The sequence below is a fragment of the Hemitrygon akajei genome, chromosome 2 (genome assembly GCF_048418815.1).
Source record: "Hemitrygon akajei chromosome 2, sHemAka1.3, whole genome shotgun sequence".
Taxonomy (NCBI): Eukaryota; Metazoa; Chordata; class Chondrichthyes; order Myliobatiformes; family Dasyatidae; genus Hemitrygon; species Hemitrygon akajei.
The window spans coordinates 106,409,291-106,436,080 of NC_133125.1; the positions used below are offsets into that span (position 1 = coordinate 106,409,291).

Here is a 26,790-nt window from a genome sequence, read left to right on the forward strand (position 1 = left end):
CACCAACCACTGCTGTTGGCAGCTCGTCCCACACTCGCACCACCCTAAAAATGTGGAACGCTACATGAATTTGTGTGTCATACTTGCGCAGAGGCCATGCTAATCTTTTCTGTATCGGTCTGAATTCAGTATATGCACTGCCAAAGTGAGCGCATGTTATTAATAGTTGCAAATGTAATGGACTTTAGTGCTCTTCAGTATATTATTCTGACAAAGGTGCTATATAACTACAGGTTAATATCCGTGTAGCATACATCTGATCCTATGCCACTACTTTTCTGTCCAATGGTGAACGTTAAAACCTCTCCCACAAGAGTCAGTATCCATTCCTTTCCCCACACCCTCCCACATTTTCCCTATTTTGAAGGAAGCTGGGTGACATTATTTAAGTTCATTTTTAGTAATATTCTTTCTTGGAATCTTTATTTTTATTGCAAAAATCAACATTTCTTGTCCATACTTAATCAGCCTTCTTCAGTCACTGAAGCCCTATGGGTGAAGGAGCTGTTGAATGGTTATTTATTTCAAAACACAGCACAGTAATAGGCCCTTCTGACCAATGAGCTCATGCCACCCAATTACACCCACGTGAGTAATTAACCTATTGACTCGTACATCTTTGCAGTGTGGGAGGAAGCCCACGCAGTCATGGGGAGAATGTACAAACTCCTTACAGGCAACAGTGGGAATGGAAGCTGGGTCTCTGGTATTGGAAAGCAATGAGCTGACCACTACACTATTCTGCCGCCCTTTGCAAGATTTAGGCTCAATGAATAAGGGATAGATGTTTTCGATACTCTGAGATTTATGTGATTATTAGACTGTACTTTACATTGGTCTTCAGTTTTCCGATGCTTTTTTCTTGTGGTGTGTGTGTGTGTGTGTCTGTCTGTCTGTCTGTCTGTGTGTGTCCGCGCACACGCACGAGAGGAGAGTACTGATTGGGGGTGCTGCCCTTTTCTGCGAGTGAGGGGGCCGGGTAATGTTATTGTCGAGGTTTCTGCTGGGAGGGATTGGGGCCCTTGTTGCTATTGTTTCTGCAGGGAGGGGAGGGGGATTTGATGCTGCTGTTGCTGGGGTTTTTTCTCTGTGGGGGAGGGGTGGGGATTTTAGGGTTTGAAAATTCGGTTTCTTTTCTTTTTCATGCCAGGAGGTGGAAGTTCTTTCAACAGCTCCCGTGGTCTTTCTGAATTTCGTGGCTATCTGGAGATGACAAATGTCAGAGTTGTATTGGACATGCATACTTTGACAATAAAATGAACCTTTGACCATTCAACAATAAACTCCCAGGTGAGGATGGTACGTGACTTTCAATCATTGGCAATTGACTTATAATTGTCATATATGCCAAGATACCATAAAAATTTCTGTTTCACATCCCTCTGCTGAGTGAATTCAACCGAGTGGCAATAAAAAGGAAATTGAGCTTTGAAGTATTCGAGTAGTACAAAGTGTTAAAATGTTGTTCCCTGGCCTTTAAAACCCGGACTGATAGGATGATCACTAGCACCTCTGCTGATTGAAAGATTAGGGGGACACTAATAAGAAGTGCAGTAGTATTTCTGAGGGTTAAGTGGGAGTGAAGAGCGTGCAACATAGGGTAATTTCACCATTTGATTAGTATCAGCACTATTACCAATTTAAATGGTCAGGATGATCAGAGTTAAGAGACTGCAGGGTAATTTATAATAATGGTTGGTTTGCAACTGTCAAGTACAGTGCAGGTGGGCAATTAGGTGCATGGGCCATGGAGGGGTAAGATAATGAGGTCAGGAGTTCATCATTATCATACAAAAGGTTCCTTCAAGAGTCTTACAACGACAAGATTGAAGCTTCAATTTAGCCTTTTCACCCAGTGGAAAGGGGGAGAAGACAGAAAGATCTGAAGTCATATGTTGTCTGCTTTCCTGGAGCAGAGGGAAGTGTAGACAGAGTCCATGGCTGTGAGATTGGCTTCCATGAACACAACTCTTCAATTTCCCGCAGCGACGGGCGGAGCACTTGCCGTACTGATAGGGAGTCTGCAAGCGATGGTGTTCCATGCAGCTGGTCTCCTTGTCCCTCTTGGTAGTAAAGGCCATGAGTTGAGGGGGTGATGCTGGACTAAGCAGGCTGGATAACTACAGTGCACTTTGTAGATGGTATGCACTGCAGTCATTGATTGAGTGAATGAATATAGAGATGGTTGACAGGGTACCCATCAAGCAGGCTGCTGGTTTTGCATGATGTTGTGTTTGTTGAAAACTGTCAGTCTAAGCTAATGCAAGGAAGTGAAGAGTATTTCATCATGCTCCTCATGCCATAGAGATAGTGGGATGAGTCGCTTGCCTCAGCTCTTAGCCTCTGTTCTGCAATTATATCTATAGTGATCATTTGATTGGTCAAATTAAGTTGGAACTGAGATTGGTTTACTATTGTCACATGTAACAAGATACAGTGAAAAGCATGCTTTGTATACTGTTCATACGGATCAATTCATTACACAGTGTATTGAGTTAAAACAAGGTGAAACAATAACACAGAATAAAGTGTAACAGCACAGAGAAAGTACAGTGCAAGTAGACAATAAAATGCACAATCATAACGAGGTAGATTGTGAGGTCAAAGGTTCATACCATCAGAATCAGAAGTAATATCATCGACATAAGTTGTGAAATTTGTAGTTTTTCCTACAGCATTACAATGCAATCCATAACAGTAAAAACTCTAAATTATAGTAAATGTACATCTGATTCTGTGATATATATACACACACACATCAGAATATCCACACAATCAATGCCTCTCATCATCTTATACACCTCTGTCAGGTCACCTCTCATCCTCCACCGCTCCAAGGAGTAAAGGCCAAGTTCACTCAACCATTTCTCACAAGGTATGCTCCCCAATCCAGGCAACATCCTTGTAAATCTCCTCTGCACCCTTCTATAGTTTCCACATCCTTCCTGCAGTGAGGCGACCAAAACTGAGCACGGTATTCCAAGTGGGGTCTGGGCAGGGTCCTATATAGCTGTAACATTACTTCTCGGCTCTTAAACTCAATCCCACAGTTGATGAAGCCCAATGTACCGTATGCCTTCTTAACCACAGAGTCAACCTGCACAGCAGCTTTGAGTGTCCTATGGACTCGAACCCCAAGATACCTCTGATCCTCTAAACTGCCAAGAGTCTTACCATTAATACTATTTTCTGCCATCATATTTGACCTACCAAAATGAACCACCTCACACTTATCTGGGTTTAACTCCATCTGCCACTTCTCAGCCCAGTTTTGCATCCTATCAATGTCCTGCCGTAACCTCTGGCAGCCCTCCACACTATCCACAACACTCCCAACCTTTGTGTCATCATCAAATTTATTAACCCATCCCTTCAGTTCTTCATCCAGGTCATTTAAATAAATCATGAAGTGAAGGGGTACCAGAACAGATCCCTGAGGCACACCACTGATCACCAACCTCCATGCAGAATATGACCCATCTACAGCCACACTTTCCCTTCTGTGGGCAAGCCAGTTCTGGATCCACAAAGCAAGGTCCCCATGGATCCCATGCCTCCTTACTTTCTCAATAAGCCTTGCATGGGGTACCTTATCAAATGCCTTGCTGAAATCCATATACACCACATCTATTGCTCTACCTTCATCAATGTGTTTAGTCACATTCTCAAAATATTCAATCAGGCTCACGACCTGCCTTTGACAAAGCCATGTAGACTATTCCTAATCATCCTGCCTCTCAAGATCTTTTCCATCAACTGGGGAAAGACTCAGTGGTCTATAATTTCCTGGGCTATCTCTACTCCCTTTGTTGAATAAGGGAACAACATCTGCAACTTGCCAATCCTCCGGAACTTCTCCTGTCCTCATTGATGATGCAAAGGTCTTTGCCAGAGGCTCACAAATATTATATATATAAATAAAACAAATAGTTAAATTAAATAAGTAGAGCCAAAATAGAAATAAAATGTAGTGAAATAGTGTTCACATGTTCAATGTCCATTCAGAAGGGGAATGAAGCTATTTCTGAATCACTGAGTGTGTGCTTTCAGGCTCCTGTACCTCCTTCCTGATGGTGGCAATGAGAAGAGGGCATGTCCAGGGCGAGGGGGGTCCTTAATGATGGTCCGCCTTTTTGTGGCATCGCTTCTTGAAGATGTCTTGGATGCTGGGGAGGCCAGTGCCCATGATGGGGCTGACTGAGTACACAACTTTCTGCAGTTTATTTCAATCCTGTGTCATGCAATGCATCTTTTCAAGAATCTACTAACAGTGGGATAGAACTTGTCCTTGAATCTGGTGGTAAGTACTTTCAGCCTTTTGTATTTTCTGCCTGAGGTGAGAGAGGAGAAAAGAAGGTATCCAGGGTGGGTGATGTCTTTGATTCTGTTGCCTGCAGTACTGAGAGGTATAGACAAAGGTATAGAGTTTCTAGGGCATGATGGCTCCATGAATGTTGATGGTGGAGCATTCGATGATGATAATGTCACAATGGTGTCAAATGTCAAGGGAAATCACCTCACTTCTGCTCTTGATGAGATATGAAAGAAGTAGTCCTTGCAAAATGCAAACTAGGCATGGATGAGTAATCATCAATCGACAGCTTCCATCAATTCCCTGATGATTGAGAGTAAGCTGACTGGGCACTAATTAACTGGATCAGCTTTGTCCTGCAGTTCTGAACAGGGCATGCCTGGAAGGCTTTCTGCATGGCTGAGTAGATGCAAGTGTGGCTAGAAATACAATTTGGGCTGTCGGTTTTCAGTATGACATTTAAGAGCTAGTCAAGATCTCACATTCTTTGCAATATCCAATATCCTTGGCTATTTTTTGCTATTATCTATGGTAGATTAAGTTGGCTGTTTGCCGGCTTTTGTAATGATAAGGATCTCAAGAGGAGCCACTCGGCACTTCTGAGTCATAGTCACAGAAAAGCACAGCACTGAAACTAGTCCACGCCAAACCACTTCAACGGCCTGCTCCCATCGACCTGCACCAGGACCATAGCCCTCCCTACCCCTACCATCTCTGTACCTATCCAAACTTCTCTTAAATATTGAAATCAAGCTCACAGGCGCCACTTGTACCAGCAGTTTGTTCCACACTCTCACAACCCTCTGAGTGAAGAAGATTCTCTTCGTGCTTCCTTTAAACTTTCCATCTCTCATCCTTAACCCATGACCTGTAGTTATAGCCCCACCCAACCTCAGGAGAAAACGCATGCTTGCATTTATCCTATCTATGCCCCTCATAATTCAATCTTTCCTTGTAACTCAGGTCCTCCAGTCCCAGCAATATCCTTGTGAAAATTATGACTTGATGGCTCCTTGCTGATGTTTCAGTCATTTCTCCAGCACTTCCATGCTGGACTCCAATATTGTTGAGGGAAGGGATGTTTATAGAGCTCCTTCCTCTCAACAGCTATTTAATTGTCTATCACTAATGCAGCTAGATGTGGCAGGGCTACTTATTTTGACATAAGACTGCTCACCGTTTTCCGATGCATGCTATTTTTCCTGCTTTGCACATATATATGGCAGCTTTACCTAGGCTTGCTGAGTCATCATCTTTAAGTAAGCCTAAACCATTGGTTCTGGGCCTGGAAAATCGTCTCTTTATTCCTCTCCGTAAATGCTGCCTGACCTGCAGTGTTCCTCCAGCATCAGCACTTTTCTCTTAAGGTTCTTAAGCTTGTTATAGCTGGATGAGGTAGTGGGATAAGCTCCCACTAACTATTAAATGCTCCCAGTGGTGTGTAAATAGCTTTTGGACTTCACATGTGGCTTAGCTAGTTTAAGCCCAGTGGAACAGTTTCTACTGACAGGAGAGGCAGTAAAGGTGGGTCTCTGGCTCCTTAAAACCTGTTGTTTCAGACAATGGGGCTTGTCAGCCGTGGTTGGCAGGAAAATCCCGAGGTTGGCAGGAAAAGTCTGCATGAGCACAATCACCCTGTGTTGTTTCAATTTCCTGGTCGCGCGTGGTAAGGCCAGTGTTGTCTACTGATCATCTGCTTTCCAAGCCACCTGATTTCTATTTCCATTGTGAATTTGCAGCCTATCTCTTTTATAGTGTTATTCGCGAACACTTTGAAAGTTTCAAAGTTCGAAGTTCATTTAATACAGACAGACAGACATACTTTATTGATCCCAAGGGAAGTTGGGTTTCGTTATAGATGTACCAACCAAGAATAGTGAAGAAATACAGCAATATAAAACCATAAATAATTAAATAATAAGTTAATCATGTCAAGTGGAAATAAGTCCAGGACCAGCCTATTGGCTCAGGGTGTCTGACACTCCGAGGGAGGAGTTGTAAAGTTTGATGGCCACAGGCAGGAATGACTTCCTATGACGTTCAGTGTTGCATCTTGGTGGAATGAGTCTCTGGCTGAACGTACTCCTGTGCCTAACCAGTACATTATGGAGTGGGTGGGAGTCATTGTCCAAGATGGCATGCAACTTGGACAGCATCCTCTTTTCAGACACCACCGTCAGAGAGTCCAGTTCCACCCCCACAACATCACTGGCCTTACCAATGAGTTTGTTGATTCTGTTGGTGTCTGCTACCCTCAGCCTGCTGCCCCAGCACACAACAGCAAACATGATAGCACTGGCCACCATAGACCCTTAGAACATCATCAGCATTGTCTGGCAGATGTTAAAGGACCTCAGTCTCCTCAGGAAATAGAGACAGCTCTGACCCTTCTTGTAGACAGCCTCAGTGTTCTTTGACCAGTCCAGTTTATTGTCAATTCGTATCCCCAGGTATTTGTAATCTTCCACCATGTCCACACTGACCCCTTGGATGGAAACAGGGGTCACCGGTGCCTTAGCCCTCCTCAGGTCCACCACCAGCTCCTTAGTCTTTTTCACATTAAGCTGCAGATGATTCTGCTGGCACAATGTGACAAAGTTTCCCACCGTAGCCCTGTAGTCAGCCACATCTCCCTTGCTGATGAATCCAACTATGGCAGAGACATCAGAAAACTTCTGAAGATGGCAAGACTGTGCAGTAGTTGAAGTCCGAGGTGTAGATGGTGAAGAGAAAGGGAGACAGGACAGTCCCCTGTGGAGCCCCAGTGCTGCTGACCACTCTGTCTGACACACAGTGTTGCAAGCACACGTACTGTGGTCTGCCAGTCAGGTAATCAATAATCCATGACACCAGGGAAGCATCCACCTGCATCACTGTCAGCTTCTCACCCAGCAGAGCAGGGCGGATGGTGTTGAATGCACTGGAGAAGTCAAAAAACATGACCCTCACAGTGCTCGCCGGCTTGTCCAGGTGGGATTAGACACGGTTCAGCAGGTAGACGATGGCATCCTCAACTCCTAGTCGGGGCTGGTAGGCGAACTGGAGGGGGTCTAAGTGTGGCCTAACCCTAGGCCAGAGCTGCTCTAGAACAAGTCTCTCCAGGGTCTTCATGATGTGGGAGGTCAATGCCACCTGTCTGTAGTCATTGGAGCCACTGGGGCATGGTGTCTTCGGTACAGGAACGAGGCAGGATGTCTTCCACAGTACAGGAACCCTCTGGAGACTCAGGCTCAGGTTGAAGACATGGTGCAGTACTCCACATAGCTGGGGGGCACAGGCTTTGAGCACCCTGGGGCTGACACCATCCGGGTATCAGTTCAGAGTACGTATCACAATATCAGAGTACGTATACGGTACACAGCCTGAAATTCAGCCTCTTCGCAGGCATCCAGGAAACAAAGAAACCCCACTGAACGATAGATACATCAAGCCCCCGAAGCCCCCTCTCCCTCCCATCACACAAGCAGCAACAAAAAGCAACAACCCCATCCACACCAGAAGAAGCATCGACCACCGCCCCCCTCCACCAAGCAAGCAACAGTGAAAGCACCAAAGAGTCCATCAAACCACGGTGCAAACTAAATGCCCTATTGGTTCCTAAACAAGCTCATTTTTGACCAATCAAAAAACTTTTGAGGGCTTCAGAATTTCTGCTGTCAGCTCTGCTGAGAAGGGCATTGGCTGCAGCCTACCATCACTGCAGGACTCGGACGTGACCAGGACAAAGAAGCGGGCAGCAAAATTCATTGCGGACACTCCACCCTGCAAACTGCCTGTTCTCTTCTGGAAAATGTAATAGGGCTATTAAACCAAAAACTTCACACCATTTTAAATGTTTGTTCCCCTGGGCAGTTAATCTGATCAACCACTCTACTTATCCCACACACCACCCTCTATTACCCCCATCACTACAGTGCATTGTAACATACTTTAAACTACTTTTTATAATGCTGTTTACATTGTAAGTATGTACTTATATGTATTTTGGGGTAGCAGGGTGGATATGTGTCTGTACCAAAGGAGGTGTAAGGTGCTCTTTCCCTCTCCTAGAGTGCAGGTCACCCTTGGGTGTGGAGCACCTGCCTAGGCCCCACCCTTCACCCGATCAAGGTCACGTGAAGCCATGGGAGCAGGTGGTAGATGGTCATATGAACATCTGGTGCATATCACAAATCCTGGTTATGTGACCACTGACACCAGGCAGACAATCTCTGAAGACTATTGATATGGCTGGGGTCACTCGTCTTGTGAAGACACAGCCCAGAACAGACAGACAGACATACTTTATTGATCCCGAGGGAAATTGGTTTTCGCTACAGTCGCACCAACCAAGGATAGTGTAGAAATATAGCAATATAAAATCATAAATAATTAAGTAATAATAAGTAAATTTTGCCAAGTCCAGGACCAGCCTATTGGCTCAGGGTGTCTGACACTCTGAGGGAGGAGTTGTAAAGTTTGATGGCCACAGGCAGGAATGACTTCCTATGACACTCAGTGTTGCATCAGTGAAGAAGGCAAAGGCAAACCACTTCACAAAAAATTGCGAAGAACAATCATGGTCATTCATGGAAAGACCATGATCGCCCACGCCATACGGCACGGGACATAACAAATGAATGAACGATTTTTGTAGTTATAGACAATTTATTGAATATCTCTACTTTAATCTCTAATTTTATTCTTAACAGAATTCCTCATTCTCAATAATTATTGATTGTTTTTGCTTTTTGTTGTACCTCAACCAATGCTACCTAAAACATGTAAATGTATATGCCAAATAACGTTGATCCTAGCCACAGTGAGATAGACTTTCAATTCATTCTGGTTGGAAATAGATAAAAGAACTAACATTCATGTTGTAGGATTTCCAAGGTATTCAGGGTTCTGAAAAACAGACAAGGAATGGATAGCGCCCAATAAAACCAATCGATTAATAAATTGATGATCTTTACAAAGTTCATCTAATTGTTACATCAAACCATTCTTGAAGATTTATCACGTATTTCTAACAATACCATAGTTGCATGCAAATGATAGTAGATTTATAATCAGTAGACAGTCTGGTGTAAAGAAAAATCCAACAAGTCATGTCCGGAGCAGACAAGCAATGTAGTTGCTGGATTCTTGTTCCATATCTCTGTGATTTAAATGAATTCCAGGTTTCAATTCAGGCCCCCAACAGGCTGTGGTTCACAGTTACATTCCCAAAGGGGTGTCATGTCAAATCATGGGCACAGTTATTTTTGATTGGGCCTCACAGTGGGGCCATCCCACCCACAGCCATTTGAGCTACTCAAAGCACAGTAGATTTGGCAGAGATACTTCCACCACCCCCCTCCTGAAATGGCAACAGATACTCTGCACTAAAGCAAAGGATGAGGTGAAGAATATTTTTTCAGGAAAAACAAACCTTCCTACTTGAAAATGCATTCAATTAATTTCTTGATCTTTTTTTTAAAAATGTACCTCTCTTTCCACATTGTCCAAAATCCTACAAACTTGGACTTGTGAAACAAAAGAATAAGACCTTGAGGAGGAAAGGCAAAAGTTTAAGATGCTTGTTATATAAAAAAAACTAACGGTAGGTTTAAATTTACAGATCAGAATAATGTTTATGTTATAAACACCACAGCTATTTTTTCAGATCTGTAAAGTTATTTTACTGAGGTGAAGTGTTCCATGAGGCAAGTAAACAAAAAAAAGTTAAGGTTGGGTCAATGTCACTCAACTTGTGTTTATTTCTGAGAGCAATTCAACACCACTGATCTGTAATGAATTGAATAATATGCAAGACACTGGGATATGAATCATGCTTTTAATTTAAACAATGAAATGTCTCCCATGTGGCACGATGGAAACACTCCCAAACAGGCTTGAGATCTCCAGCATGTGTTCGTATACTCATGATTAACTGCAGATGTCAGTAATCTAAACTAAAAATGGAAAATGCTGGAATATTCAACAGGTCAAGCTGCATCCATGGGAAGGGAATCTCTCCATCCTAGATCCTTTAACTCAGATCAGCTTTAACAAACTTCTCTCACAATATTTATTCCCTGTCCAGCGATTCATCCAACTGAGGATAGGGTGAACTGCAATCTGTTGACTATAGAACACCATAGAATGTTGTACAAAGCATAGGTGATCTACATATATCTTGACAACATTCCCATGGTCCATCATAGACACATCTCTAATATTACGAGCACAGATCCCACCAAGATTCACACTTCAAACATACACTTTGTCTTGGCTTAAATGTGATGAATTATTCAACAGAGAAGATTTTAAAGATTAATTTTATTAATTACATGCACATTGAAACATCAAAATATACAGTGAAGTGCTGTGATGGGAGAGGGAAAGAGCGTGGCCTGCTGCTGTGCCCACAGGGTGTTACCAAGGCTTTTCTGCATTTTGGTTATGGATATGGACTTGCACTATGGACTATGGACATTTTTTTCAGTCTTATCATTTTTTTTAATATATTCTGTGTTTTTGCACATTATTTCTCAGTCTTTTTTTGTGCAGGGGAGAGGGGGCTGGGGCTCGACGTTCTTATTTCATTTTTTTGTTAGCTTTTTTGTGTGGGGAGGGAGGGATTTGGAGGCCGATGTTCTTGTCACGTTTCGTGCGGGGGAGGGGGTTTTGCGGGTTGATGACCGTGTTGTCATTCTTTTTCTTCTTGTCTCCGTGGCTATCTGGAGAAGAAGAATCTCAGAGTTATGTACTTTGATAATAAACAGACCTTACAACTTTTGATTTCTATCAGCGACCAACATGTGCTGGGGGCAGCCTGCAGCTGCCGGTGCCAACATAGAATGCCCACGGATTACTAACCCTAACTCGTACGTCTTTGGAATATGTAGGAGGAAACCAGAACACCCAGGGAAAACTCACACAGTCACGGGGAGAACGTGTAAACTCCTTACAGACAACCAGTCGCTGGCACCGTCAAGCATTACGCTCGCTGCCTTGCTACCACAAGTTGACAAGTTGATGGAGGTGGTCAGATGTAAACTGATGTGGCCAAGGATGGACCTGATAATGATAGTTTAGTTGAGATGGAGGCCAGATTTGGAAAGAAGCATCATTGTTGGATATGCATAGGCCATAGCTGAGAGCAGAACCACAAAAAAAAGACCTTCTGACAGTTGGACAAAGAGGACAAAGTTAAAAATTAAAAATAAATTGATTATCAGAGTACATATATATCACCATATACAAGCTGAGATTCATTTTTTGTGGGCATTCACAGTAAATACAAGAAATACAATAGAATCAATGAAAGAGCACAGCCAAAAGGTAGCAGAACAGGAGAGTGTTGAAGCTACCAAGAGCTTAACTCTGGGGACAGGGTGGGGGTGTGGTGAGACGAGGTGAGGAATGCACTAGGTCCTATTCAGAGAGAACTTTTCTGTTTAGTACATGGCTGCTGGTGACAGTAAATGAGACATCACATTAGAGGTTTATAGCGGAAAAAGAAAAGTAATTCAGCAAACAAAAGACTTAGAAATGAATTAGGAATTAGGGAAGTGGTTTGTGAAATGTACACATATTTTGTATGACTAAGTGCTGCTCTTAATTCAAGCGCCTACCCAGAGGCTGGAAATAGATGGATATCACATGAATATTTATTTATTGATTCTGTATTCTAGCACATCCAGGAGGGAATGCCAAAGCTTCAAACACACACTTCCAGTTAAGCATGAATTAGCTTCAGACAAGCCTCTTAAAATAATCAACTCTGAAAAAAAAGATAAAGTTGGCTTTATTAGAAATTAAACCTCCCTTGCAATGGAATTGAATTGAATCCAACACACACGGATGTTAAGGAGATGTAAACGCAATACTAATCGTATTAAATACCTAATTCTTTAACTTCCTCCATTCTGGTTTCCTTGATTACCATACCAGTTCTTAACACATGCTGTTCCTCACCCACCTCCCCTTCCTCTCCTCTTCCCTCCCCACTTTTCCATTCCCTCCCCAACCCTATTCCTTACTCTTTTTTTCCACTCCCCTCTCTCCTCCAGCAGCAATGGTGGCAAAGATTACGGTTTGGGCCACAAACCCCACAGCCCAGAGGACTTAAATTGGCATCATGAGTCATCACCGTTGCCAAGAACTTCATCGCCGATATCCTGGGGATCACCACTGGCCAGAAGTCCAATTGGAAACATAACATAAGTTCTGTGGCTGCAGGAGCCAATCAAAGGCTGAGATTGATTGGCACCTATTTAACCCCTAAACATTATTCCCTCTACCATCAAAGCTGAATTTTGAGATATCAATAAAATGTAGTCCAGTTACTTAACTCAACTGCCCCAATAGTACCTCCCAATCCTGCAACCACTGCAACTCTTATGATTTGTAACTTCAAAACATTAAACTAATTCGAAAGAAGGCGCTGGAGTCCGAAATATGAGTCTAATTTCGAGTTCACTTTAAGCGCATATGTCATGTGGTAGCATAATGACATATACATCTAACTTGTTACCCACTGTGTAATCAAACTCTTCAATCTTCCCGATGTAGCCTCCCATTTCTGATTTATTTTACAATCATTATCACCCAGTACTCACTCTTTATGAATTTTTCCAATTTCCAACTTCCTTTTAACACTCAACCGCGTATACCCTTCCACAGAACACTTGCCGTGCAGTGTTTCTTTAAAACTTTGACTGTCTCCGCACGTGCTGGGCTGTGTTTTTTACCCGCCATTCTACAGTGCGCTGTTTTTTAAAGTAGAACATATCGCTGCATTTTGACAGGTCGGTAGCCATCTCAGGTTCATTTCAAAAATACCTTGTCACCACTGTTATGTTTTGTAACTTCAAAATATTAAAATAATTCAAAGGAAGACACGGGAGTCTGAAATGTGAGTCTAACTTTGTGTTTACTTTAAGCAAGGTGCACATGTTTCACATGGTAGTGTGATAATGTATGTAATTCACATATTTATACATGTAACTCGTAATGAATTATTTAAATGAACAAGAATGCTTAGTCTATATATATATATATATACACACACACACACAAGATTACTTAAATATTACTGAAATATTAAATACACAACAACAACCAAGAGGACCTAGGACAATAAGAAGATGAGTACAGTTACTTTGCATCCCGGCTGGGAAAGATATCACTCCTCATTTATTGCCACTGGGTCTAATCTTGTAACTTCACACTGACCAGTACTGGCACACTAGAAATACAGCAAAGTTCAAAGTAAATTTCCTCCAAGAGGACCACAACCTTGTCGCAGGGTTTGGAGGCTTGTGTGTACCAATGAGCCGCTGAGCTATGCCGGCTGGAGTCAGGGCTTTGTGCTTTGGCTCTTGGTAGGGTCAACCATGCCAAACAGGTCAATATGGAGCAGAGAGTGAGTTTGTAAATCTGGAGTGAGCAAAGGATGTAGGAATGGCAAGGGTTGGGTGCTGCGGGAGGGGTGTAGGACAGGTGGCAGAGAAACGGAGCCAGGGGCGGTGCGGGTACAGACTCACCCAGCCCTGAGCACCAGGCAAGGTTGCTTGATTCCAAACAGTTGGTTTATTGATCATTACAGAATGTCTCTCTGGTGCTTCCTGCTCTCTCCCCTCTCCTTTCCCCTTTCCCCAACCATGATCCCCCTCTCCCTGTCTCCTTCCCACTCTCAGTCCACAATAGAGACCCATATCAGAATCAGGTTTATCATCACTCACTTATGTCATGAATTTTGGTTTTTTTTGCAGCAGTTGTACAGTGCAATACATAAAGTTACTGCAGTACTGTGCAAAAGTCTTAGGCACCCTAGCTATATATATGCATAAGACTTTTGCACAGTACTGTAAATTTCAAAAAGTTAACTGGTTGAGGAGAGTTTAGATCAGGGGTTCTGAACTATTTTTATGCCATGCACCAATACTATTAAGCAAGGGATAGATAGTAGTTTACAGAATTATGTGAGGCACACACAAAGTTGGCAGCTGATATCTTTCACCCATGCTTGAAACATCCAGTTCTCAAGGGCATGTTTTTACAGCGAGGCATTGAAAGTACAAAGGAAAAGTGCTATATGTACTCTTTCAGGTTTTGTGGGAGGGAATGGTTAGTTCAGAGTAGGTCAAAAGGTTGGCACAGCATGATGGGCTGAAGGGCCTGCACTGTGCTGGGGTTTTGTACGTTCTCTGTACAAGGAAAGGCACAGATCAGGGAAGAAGGGGGAAATATTGTGGAATCATTAAGAAATGAATGAACCTTCACAGCAAGGAGAAAGAAGAGAAGTTGAGAAAGCACTGCAGAGAATATAAGTAATTTATAAACACATGAAATTCTGCAGATGCTGGAAATCCAGGGCAACACGCACAAAATGCTGGAGAAACTTCAGACAGCATCTATGGAGGAGAATAACAGTCAACGTTTTGGGCCGAGACCCTTCATCAGGGCATAAAGTCCTTTAAAATAAAGTTACCTATAAAAAAAATCTTTCATATTCGGCTGGGCTTGTGTTCATATATAGATTGTTTGTGATTTAGATTTAAATGAGACCATTTTGAAAGCTCTTTGATATAATGGAAAATCGGTCACCAAACAATAAAGAAGTGGGATATAACCAAATGCCAGGAATGTTACTGTGATGTTTGGTGACTGTGTTTTCTCTAGAGGGAAATATCTGCAAATAATTATTTAGAATTACAAGCAGATTTATCCTCCATCCCGCGCACAGGAAGAAAAACATGAGAGAAAGTGAATTTACAGGAGGGCTCTTTGTTAAGGGACTGGCAGCTATTTACCCTTTTCCTGTGTATTGTGGTCAATCAATGGAACATGAACCCACTTATTGTATATCCAGCATTGCTACCGAGTGCCCCTGGGTCAGATGCAGGTTAGAAGTCCTTTCATCCTACCCAAAAAAAGGTGTCAAGTAACTGCAAACACTGAAAGACAACTCCCAGTTCACAAACATGCCTATTTTCCAGGCATCTTTATGGTCTTTACTAAGTGACCAATTTAGTGTCATTATGACCTGCCTTTGCTTTACTCTGGCCATCCCCTTTGTCATTTAATTACTCATCTCCTACATTTTATCACAGATTTAACCCTTTTGTTCTTCAGCCAGCCCTTCCTCCTCCCCCAGTTCTGTCCCTGAACACCACTTGTTCTCCTCACAAGGTCCCTCACTGGCGGAGGGTCATTGAAACATCTGCCCTATGGCTATGTTTCCGACGTCCAACATGGGCTGCAAAGAATGGTCAGAGTTTGACAAAGGGTTGTTATGATTCAGAAGCAGGTTCATTATCACCGGCACGTGATGTGAAATGTGTTTCAAGCTCTTTCTATAGCGGAAATCCAGTGGGCAATGCTAACAGAGCAGCAACCTCACCAGGTCAGTGACCTGGGTTCAATCCTCACTTCTGGTGCTCTCTGTGTGGAGTTTGCATGTTCTTCCTGTCAACTGTGTGGGTTTCCTCTGGGTGCTGCGATTTCCTCCCAGATCCTAAGAAGTGTGTGTAGGTAGATTTATTACTGAATGAAAATGATCACCAGTGTACCATGGTCTGATGCGGCAATTCCAATGCAAAGGAATGCAAGAGGCTTCTCGTAAGATAGTGGCACACTCAGGTGCGGCAGAGTCCACGCAGCCAGCCTGGTGGGATGTGCTTTCGTGCCGTGGTGTTGACTGTTTGCAGCGGCCAAGGAGAGAAGCATGGGAGTTGGTCCCCCGAAGCAGTGTGGCACGGTGTCCATGCTGGTGACAGTGCTGCCCTCCAGTGTTCATTTGATGGAAGACAAGATCATCTGTGCACTGCTGTGGGGTCTGCTCTTGCTAGCAACAGTCATGCATCAGGGTCTTGGGCTAATTTTTTTTTTGTGGCTGTGCTGACTGCTGTCTTGAATCACTGAAGAATGCTCGACAGCTGCAGCAGGGCTTGAATGCCATCACCTCCTACAAAGACAAAGTAGGCAACGTAGGAGACTGTAGGGTTTTGCTCGCACATGAACTCAACGCCCCTATGCTCACTTTCACTGCAAAAACAAAGGGACCATCACAAACTCCCACAGCCCCTGATCACCCTGTGATTTCAGTCTGCAAGGCCAACATGAGGGTAAACCCATGGAGAGCATCTAGCCGAGTGCTAAAGACCTGTGCTGACCAACTGGCCGCTGTGTCCACTGAGATCTTTAACCCCTCACTCAGCAGTCTGAGATACCATCTGCTTCAAATAGGCTTCAATTATACCGATGCCTAAGAAGAATGTGGTTCTTAATGACTACCATCAAGTAGCACTTACATCCACTGTGATGAAGTGCTTTGAGAGGTTGGTGATGAAACACCAGGCGACTTGGATCTGCTCCAGTTTGCCTTCCAGCACAGCAGGTCCACAGCAGTTGCCATTTCACTGGCTCTTCACTTAACTTTGGAACATCTGGACAGTGAAGACACATACATCAGACAACATCTGGGCATTCAGGGCTATCATCCCATCAAAGCTAATCAATGAGCTTCAACACCTTGGCCTTAGTACCTCTTAATTCAACTGGATCCTTGATTTCCTCACTTGCATTCCCCAGTCTGTTTGGATTGGCAACAACGTCTCCTCCCCAATATCCATCAGCAGAGGCATACCTCAAGGCTGTGTGCTTAGTCCTCTGCTCCACTCATTTTATTCTTATGATTGTGAGGCTAGGCACAACTCCAATGCCAGCAAGTTTGCTGATGACACCATTGTCCTTGGCCGAATCTAACACGGTGACAAGTCAGCATATAGGAGGGAGATTGAAAATCTGGCTGAGTGGTGTCATAAAAACAACCTCTCACTCAATGTCAGCAAAACTACAGAGATGATTATTGACTTCAAGAGGAGGAAACCAGAGGTCCATGAGTGAGTCCATATGTGGATCAGAGGTGGAGAGGGTCAGAAACTTTAAACTCTTTGGTACTACTCTGCAGCAGATAGTGAGGACAGCTCAGAAGATCATCGAGGTCTCTCTTCCCGCCGTTACAGACATTTACACTACATCTGCATCCACAAAGCAAACAGCATTATTAAGGACCCCCACGCACCCCTCATACAATCTCTTCTCCCTCCTGCAGTCTGGGAAAAGGCACCAAAGCATTTGGGCTCTCAAGGCCAGACTATGTAACAGTTTCTTCCCCCAAGCCATCAGACTCCTCAATACCCAGAGCCTGGACATTCACCAACTTACTGTCCTCTACTGTGCCTATTGTCTTGTTCATTATTTCTTGTAATGTCTGCACTGTTTTGTGCACTTTATGCAGTCCTGGGTAGGTCTGTAGTCTAGTGTAGATTTTTTTCTGTGTTGTTTTTACGTAGTTCAGTGTAGTTTTTGTACTGTTTCATGTAGTACCATGGTCCTGAAAAACGTTGTCTCATTTTTACTGTGTACTGTACCAGCAGTTATGGTTGAAATGACAATAAAAAGTGACTTGACTTGACTTATCATTTCTGAGGACCTGTCCTATATCCCATACATAAGTGCCATTACAAAGAATGCATGACAGTGTCTCTATTTTCTTAGAAGTTTGAGAAAATGTGGCATGACATCTAAAATTTAGTCGATCTTCTATAGACGTGGTGTAGAGATTATACTGACAGGTTGCACCATGGCCTTGTATGGAAACACCAATGCCCTTGAACAGAAAAACCTACAAAAAGTAATGGATACAGTCCAGCCCATCACAGGTAAGCCCTCCCCACCATCAAGCACACCTACGCAACATGGCGGGAAGCAGCATCCATCATCAAGGACCCCCACCACCCAGCCATATGCTTTCTTCTCACTGCTGCCATCAGGAAGAAGGTATGGGAGGCTCAAGACCAACAGCAGCAGGTTCAGGAATAGTTATTACCCCTCAGCAATCAGACTCTTCACGCAACCTCACTCAGCCCATCACTGAACTGTTCCCACTACCTATGGACTCACTTTCAAGATTCTACATCTCATGCTCTCAATACTTACTGCTTATTTATTATTTTTTTTTACTCTTTTTGTATTTGCACAGTTTGTCATCTTTTGTACAGCACATTGATGGTCTGTCTCGTTGGGTGCGGCCTTTCATTGATTTTATTGTGTTTTTTAGATTTACTGTGAAAGCCTGCAAGAATCTCAGGATTGTATATGGTGACATATATGTACTTTGATAATCAACTCATTTTGAATTTTTTTAAACTTAGTATAGCAACACTATGACCACATTGGACTTTGTTTTTATTGTTCCAAAATTGTGTATTTCTCTTAAAGACATGCATTATTTATGTTTAATTCATGTTTCCTGGTAAATGTTGCACATTGGACGCGACACACTTGTGATGCAAGTAGGATATATTGCACCTGCACACACATGTATTAATGGATATGACAATAAACCTGACTTGGACTTTGTGTGATGGGCTTACCTGTGATGGGCTGGACTGTATCCATTACTTTTTGTAGGTTTTCCTATCTAACAGGAATTGATAGGAATGTGGGGGAAAAAATGACAGCAATGGCTGAAGGATTCGTGTCCATGGGTGTTTGATGGTCAACACAGAACAAGTGGACCAAAATACCTTTTTCCATATTGACTGCCTCTATGACTCAAGGATCCAAAAGCCTGGCCCCTTAACTTGACTTCAGCCACGGTGAGAAATTGGATAGGTTGTTTATATTCCATGGAGCAAAGGAGATTAAAGGGTGATGTGTAGAAGTATGTAAAATTAGATGCATAGATATGACAGATGTTCAGTGGCCACTTTGTTAGGCATTCCCTGTACGTAATAAAGTGGCCACTGAGTGTATGTTTGTGGTCATTTTTGCTACCGTAGCCCACTTCAAGGATCGACATGTTGTGTGCTCAGAATCACTCTTCTGCACACCGCTGTTGTAACATGTCATTACTTGAGTTACTGTCACCTTCCAGTCAGCTTGAACCCGTCCGGCCAATCTCCTCTGACCTCTCTCATTAACAACGCATTTTTGCCCACAGAACTGCCGCTCACTGGATGTGTTTTGTTTCTCGCACCACCCTCTGCAAGCTCTAGAGACTGCTGTGCACGAAAATCCCAGGAGATCATCAGCTTCTGGGGCACTCAAACCATCCCAACTGGCAACAACGAAAGTCACTTAGATCACATTTCTTCCCCGTTCTGATGTTTGGTCTGAATAACAACCAAACCTCTTGACCACGTCTGCATGCTTTTATACATTGCGTTGCTGCCACATGAGTGGCTGATCAGATATTTGCATTAATGAGCAGGCGTACAGGTGGACCAAATAAAATGGTCACTGAGTGTCGAGGCAGAATCTTTTCCATGGCAGGGTTATCAAATGATGGAAGCATAGGTCTAAGGTGAGAGGTAGGAGGTTGAAAGGGTTTTCAAAAGGGGCAATAATTTACACAGAGAGTGCTTGATATCTAGAAAGCATTGCTGGTGGTGTCTGATATAACACCGAACTGTACTGCACAGTCCATGCCAATTTTAACTAATCCCATCACTAGAAAGCCAGCAGATGCTGGAAATCCAAAGCGACACACACAAAACACCGGAGGGACTCAGCAGGTCAGGCAGCATCTGTAGAAAAGAGTCCTGAAGAGGGGCCTCATCCCAAAATATCAACCGTACTCTTCTCCACGGATGCTGACTGACCTGCTGAGTTTCTCCAGCATTTTGTGTGCATTGCAAATTGATTCTTATTTTATTATTTGGTCTCCTGGACTCAGAGATCGGGGAAGCCTTGGGGGAGGGGGTGGACCTTTTATATGTGGGGCAGCAATGAGATGCCTTGCAAGGCCACATCAAAGGAAGCTCTGGTCGTGTCATGCTGTGTATGATTGGAACCACATGTGGATCAGACCAGGTAGAAGTGGCCAGCTTCCTACCCTGGTTCATTAATAAACTAGCAAGCTAAAAGGGTTTTTACTGCAATCTAACTTTTTTTGTTGTCATTATTTCCTGCTGTTAACCGCACCCCCCACCCCCTGCACACACTAATTGCCAGACTAATTGAACTCATACACGCTTACAAAAATCACAGAAGATAATCGCATGGCTGCCTCATTGAGAACCATGCCAAATGACCCCATGGTACTTGCTTTTGCCATGTTGGGTTTGAACCTGGGGGCTGTTAGTTCATTACTAACAAGAGAAACAAGCACTTATATCCTTCCACTAACGTGACAAAACAATCCACGGGACCTCAGGGCTACAATCAATACACAATCATATCATATGTCATACAGGAACTTGCCTAGTCAAGAGAAATGACTTCCTGCCTCATTAGTGTCAACAGCACCTCAGTGGGTCATTCTCTTCCTGCTGAATCTGAACGTTCCAATCCAGGAACACGTGCAGCACTAAGAACAACCCGATAAGAGATCCAGGGGTGAACTGAAGGCTGGGGGTGCAAACTGTTTGAGATCGACTTCTCAAATGGTTTCAGAAGATCTGACAGCCCAACCTCGTTGAGGTCAGGTGGTGTGTTTAAACCACTGAAACAGAACGTTAAGCCATAATGAGATTGGTGTTTGAGCTGTCATACCATGCCCCATCGAAATACGACCTCCTCCAGAAAAACTTCACCTGCTTGCTTTGATCTCATGCCTTTGGGTTCCATTTATTACATCAAAACTTATTTATCTATTTAACCTTAAAAAAAGGATCAATTTTGCCACATTGTGCCTAATTTTCAAAATGCTCTCTTGTGGATGCCAGGGTATATTTAAGGTGGAGGTTGATAGGCTCTTGATTGGTCAGAGCATTAAACGTTATGGGGAGAAGGCAGGAGAATGGGGTTGAGAGGGAAAATAAATCGGCCATTTTGAAATGGCGGAGCAGGGTTAATGGGCTGAATAGCCTAACTCTGTTCCTGTCTTACGGCCTGGAGGTCTGTGTAAATTGTAAGTTGGTTTATTATTGCCATGTGTATCAAGCTATGGTGAAAAGCTTGCCTTGCATACCGCTCATACAGATCAATCCATTATAACAGTACATTGGGGTAGAACAAAGGGGAACAAACAGACAGTCAGCCCCGAAACAAAGAAACACCATGGAACCTGTTCAAACAAAACACCCAGCACCCAACACGCAAAAAAAAATCAAATCATGCAAAGGGCAAAAAAACTAGCGGAAAAAACACAGAATATAGAGTATCATTGAAACAGTCGAGGAATGTTCAACTTAGTTCTGTTAGCCATGAAAAATATGCAGTGCAGGTGGTCAGTAAAGTACAAGGTCATAACAAGGTAGATTGAGGTCAATAGCCCATTCTTATTATACCAGGAAAATATTCAGTAACACCGGGATAGAAGCTGAGAGCACAAGAGATTCTGCAGAACACACACAAAATGCTGGAGAAACTCAGCAGGTCAGGCAGCATTTATGGAGAGGAACAAAGTGCCGATATTTTGGGCCAGGACCCTTCATCAAGACTGGAAAGGTGGGGGGGAAGATGCCGGAATAAGAAAGTGGAAAGAGGGGGAAGGAATGCAAGCTAGAATGTGATAGGAAAAGCCAGGAGAGGGGGAAGGTGGGAGGTGATGGGTGGAAAAGGTGAAAGGCTGAAGAAGAAGGAACCTGATAGGAGAGGAGAGTGGACCATGGGAGAAAGGGAAGGAAGAGGGGCACCAGAAGGAAGTGATAGGCAGGTGAGGAGAAGAGAAGGGGTTCAGAGGGCAACCAGAATGGGGAATGGAAAAAGTGAGAAGGGAGAGGGGGAGGAATTACCAGAAGTTAGAGAAATTGATGTTCATTCCATCAGGTTGCAGGCTACCCATGCAGAGTATGAAATGTTGCTCCTGCAAAGTGACAGAAGCTGTCTTTAAGCCTGGTGGTATGCGCTTTCAGGCTTAAAGCGAGGGGGAATATTGCAGCTCATGGAAAATTATCCAATCATATTTTACAACTCTTTTTGCACGGGAGTTCATCTCGGTTTGATGGAGAGGACACTAAGCAGTGAACTGCTATCCTAGTAAAGGACATCACACACAAATATTCAGATTACCTTTAAGTGAGCTGTATATTTGCTTTGCAAAGTAAACACAGTTGAACTATGTCTCAATGTTAAGGATTATTGAGACAGTCCAATAAAACAGCTTTTTGTGTGGTTTTTGGTTTTCACAATGGTAATCTTGTCACGCCATAAAAACTCCATTTAATAAAATCAAAGCATAGAGAAACAACTTTCACCTCCTATGTAAAGAAGTGATTTTATCAGAAACTCTACTGATGGCCATAGAGCTTAATCTGTGCTTGTTCAAACCCCTCATCCCTGGTTATTTTATCAGTTCTTTTGCTTCAAGAAACAGACTATGAGCAGCTGGGGAAGCCTCTTGTGCGCTGAGATTCCCGGCAGTGTTCCACTGGGAAAACAAAATAAACAGTGCTTCATCTAACCAAACAGATAGGAACAACAGAAGTGCTACTAAGCAGCATTATCACAGCTGGGATAGTCACTCGCAACGCAGTGAGGCTGAAGCCATAGCTGCATCTTTTCTTCAGAAGGCTCGACACAAAATTTGAGTTGATTCTTTAATGCTGGAACCGAAAGCTTCGATGAAGTGTCCAATTTCTGGAGCATTGTCCCACTGAAGTGCAGGTGCCAGGGAAAGCTGATTTGGGCCTTGGTGCCTGGTGCCAGCGGGGATTATTCTCCATTCAGAAACGGGGTGTTCGGAGGGAGTGCCTCAGCATTAAAAAGTGTCTGAAGACTGAGTGAGTGACAGGATTCAGAGTGACAGAGGCAGGTGCTGCAACATTGCCGATCTCGATAAGGATGCTGCAGTACATTTTAAAGCTCTGATCCTGATTTTCAACTCCCTGCATGGTACCTCACTACTTCACCTTATAACCTCACATCTGAGGAATCGGAACTCCTCAAATTCTGCCCTCCCTGAATTTAATCATCCCCAACGGTGTCAGACATTTTGGGAACCTTTCTGGAATTGTGATGATTGTGACGATGTTCAGAAGCGTTAGGTCCCACAGTGTTAGGTCAGGAACAGCTATTACCCTACAACCACCCTGTCTCTCTTGTCGTTCAAGACATTTCTTTCAACGATTCAAAGTACATTTATGATCAAAGTACGTATATAGAATACAACTCTGAGATTCACCCTCCCACAGGGAGCCACAAAACAAAGAAACACCCTGGAACCCGCTCAATCAAACATCAAACACGCAACGAGCGAGAAAAAACAAATTGCCCAAATGGCAAAAAGCGAGCAAACAATACACACTATATTAAACATCAAACTAGTGGTATTAGTTCAGTTCAGTGCCACCCCGCTAGCTATTCTTCAACCAAGTGCCCCACTCTGCATTGATCCCACCAAAGAGTGAGAATAAAAGCTGGTGACTAGTAGTGTTTCATAAGGCTGTGTTGGGACCGATTCTTTGGATTCGGGTAATGGAATTGATGGCTTTGTTGCAAAGTTTGCAGATGATATGAAGATAGGTGGAGGGGCAGGTAGTTTGGAGGAAGTAGAGAGGATACAGAATGAGTCAGACAGATTATGAGAATAGGCAAAGAAATGACAGATAGAAATCAGTGTTGGGACGTGCACTTCGGTAGAAGGAATGATAGGGTTGACTATTTTCGAAATGGAGAGAAAATACAAAAAAACTGAGATGTAAAGGGACTTGGGAGTCCTTGTGCAGGATTCCCTAAAGGTTAACTTGCAGGTGGAGTCTGTGGTGAGGAAGGCAAATGCAATGTTAATATTCATTTCAAGATGACTAGAATATAAATGCAAGGATGTAATGTTGAGACTTTATAAATCACTCATGAGGACTCACTTGAGTATTGTGAGAAACGATGTGCTGAAGAGGGTTCAAAGGAGGTTCACAAAAATGATTCCAAGATTGAATGGCTTGTCATATGAAGAGGGTTTGATGGCTCCAGGCCTGTATTCACTTGAATTCAGAAGAATGAGGGGTGACCTCATTGAAACCTATCAAATAGTGAAAGGCATTTATAGAGTGGATGTGGAGAGGATGTTTCCTATAGTGGGAGAGTCTAAGAACAGAAGATGCAGCCTCAGAATAGAGGGGCCTTCTTTTAAAATGGAGATGAGGAAGAATTTCTTTAGCCAGAGAGTGTTGAATCTGTGGAATTCTTTGCCACAGGCAGCTGTGGAGACCAAGTCTTTAGTACATTTAAGGCAGAAGTTGACAGATTCTTGATTGGTCAGGGGATGAAGGGATTTGGGGAGAAGATTGGAGAGGCTGAGAGGAAAATTGTTTCAGTCATGATGAAAAGGTGGGGCAGACACGGTGGGCTAATTCCGCTCCTTTATCTTGCACTGCACTGTACTGGTGTTGCAATAAAAAACAAATCTCATGACATACGTGAGTGATGAAAAGCTTGGTTTTAATACGGGTTTTTATCACGGGCTGAGAGCAGGAAGAGGGCTGGGATAGAGGAATCATGGTTGGGAAAAGGGGAAAGGAAAGGGGAGGGAGCGGAAAGCACCAGAGAGTCATTCTGCCACGATCAGTAAACCATTTGTTTGGAATCAAATGACTTTATCTGATGTCTCAGGGCTGGGTGCATCTGTATCCACACAAACCAAACCCCCCCCCACCCCCGTCCCTGGTACTCCTTCTCTGCCACCTGTCCCACACCCCTCCCGCGGTGCTCCACCCTCGCCATTCCCAACATCCTTTGCTCTCGTCAGCTATACAAACTTGCTTTCTGTTCCACATTGATAAATATAGCACTGTGCTAACGTCTTAGGCACCCTAGCTATAGATATGTATATATCTTCCTCAGGGCTGCACAGTACTGTAATTAGTCTAGGAAACGAGGGAGAAGGGAATAAGAGCCAAGGATAAAAGTAACTTAGATTTCTTAACAGCATCGTCATTGCTAGCACTAGCATTATCAACTTAACCCATTCCTGCTGGTTACCCTTCCCTTCACTGGAACACCTTAATGTTTGCTTTCCCCATTGTAGCAGGAATATTGATCTGGTGAGCTCACATGGTGGTGTTGACATACTGTTGAATACTGAGCTTCTACCCTGCAAATATCTGTCTCCTCCTCATTTCTCCCCCTCGGCTGTGCAGCTGTCTCTTTGCTTTTCTACCTCTCATTCCTCTTCCGCTCCTTCAACCAAAGCCAAAGCAGATGAAAACTAGAAGAAAATACGAAAGGTCATCTCGCGACATCGCAAGCTACCTCGCTGTGATCTTGCACCTTACTGTGTATCTGCACTGCACCTCCTCTGTAGCTGTGACACTTGAAGCTGATGTCGGGCTTGGTGGCACATGATCTCAGGCTTTTGCACCTTCTGCCCAGTGGAAGAAGAGAAAACTGAGGATGTCCACGGTGGAGTCTTTGATTTTGCCAGCTGGTTTACTGAGGCAGCGAGAAGTATGGACAGAGTCCATGGAAGGGAAGAATTGATTAAAAATGTCAAAATGCAGAAAGTGCTTCATTGTTCTGGCAACACGTGTGAAGAAAAGAGCAGTGATCATGTTTCAGGTTGTGTGATCTATCATCAGAAGTGCAATTTTCTTTCATTTCTGATGATAGGATCTACTTTGCAGTTATCAACTTATTAATTGTGCCCTAGTAATCTGTCCTCTCCTATCAGACTCCATCTTCTTTAGCCCTGTATCTCTTCCACCTATCCTCTCTCAGCTTCTTACTTCATTCCCTTACCCCCAACCCCTACCCAATCACCTGGGCACACTATCAGCTCTTTGCTCTTTTGCTTCTCATTCCTTATCAAGCTGGTACTTACTTCCCCCCCACCACCACCTTCTTGTTCTGGCTTAAGCTCCATTTCTTTCCAGTCCCGATGAGGGGTCTTGACTCGAACTGTCTTGACGCAAAATTTTGACTGTTTAATCTCCTCTGTAGATGCTGCCTGAGCTGCTGAGATCCTCCACCATTTTGCATGTGGGTTGCTCTGGATTTCCAGCATCTGCAGAATCTTTTGTGCATTATTATTGTTTTACCTTGTTCTACCTCAGTGTACTGTGCAATGATCTGATCTCTATGAACAGTATGCAAGACAAGTTTTTCACTGTATCTCAGTACATATGACAATAATAAATCAATTCTTATTCCTAAATCTTCTGTTCCCAGAAAAGGTCTTTTGTTTTTCCCCCCACAGATCACATTTTCTGTTCAGATGCAGTAAACGGATTAAGGCTTTGGGATCTTCTACTTCCACTTAACTTGGTAGACGGGACCTCAGTTTGACATCATTAGAACAGACAGCACATCCACAATGCCATGTCCCAGTTCAGAATGAGTTTTAACTGCCCGGTAAATCATAACATGGCACTTCAGGCTGCAAATTTGCAACTTAAAGCCCAAGAGTATGTCCACCAAGCCAAGTCACCATGGGCATTTCACGCACCATCAGGAAAGCTAAAGGTAGGCAGCTGAAACCTAGCTCCTAAGTGTGGCTCCCATTTTAAAACAGAGAAACCCAACTTGGTTAGTGTTAAGATCTGTGAGATTCCCTTTAAACT

At 43.4% G+C, this 26,790-nt stretch overlaps 1 protein-coding gene and 1 non-coding gene across 6 annotated transcripts in view; both read right to left on the bottom strand.

The window, feature by feature from the left end:
- gli2a (GLI family zinc finger 2a) overlaps positions 1 to 26,790 on the bottom strand; it is a 510,119-nt gene that overhangs the window by 360,147 nt on the left and 123,182 nt on the right. The window lies entirely within an intron of this gene.
- LOC140722403 (U6 spliceosomal RNA) lies at positions 47 to 153 on the bottom strand. The gene has a single exon (XR_012097608.1). It is a non-coding gene; the product is annotated as a U6 spliceosomal RNA (small nuclear RNA).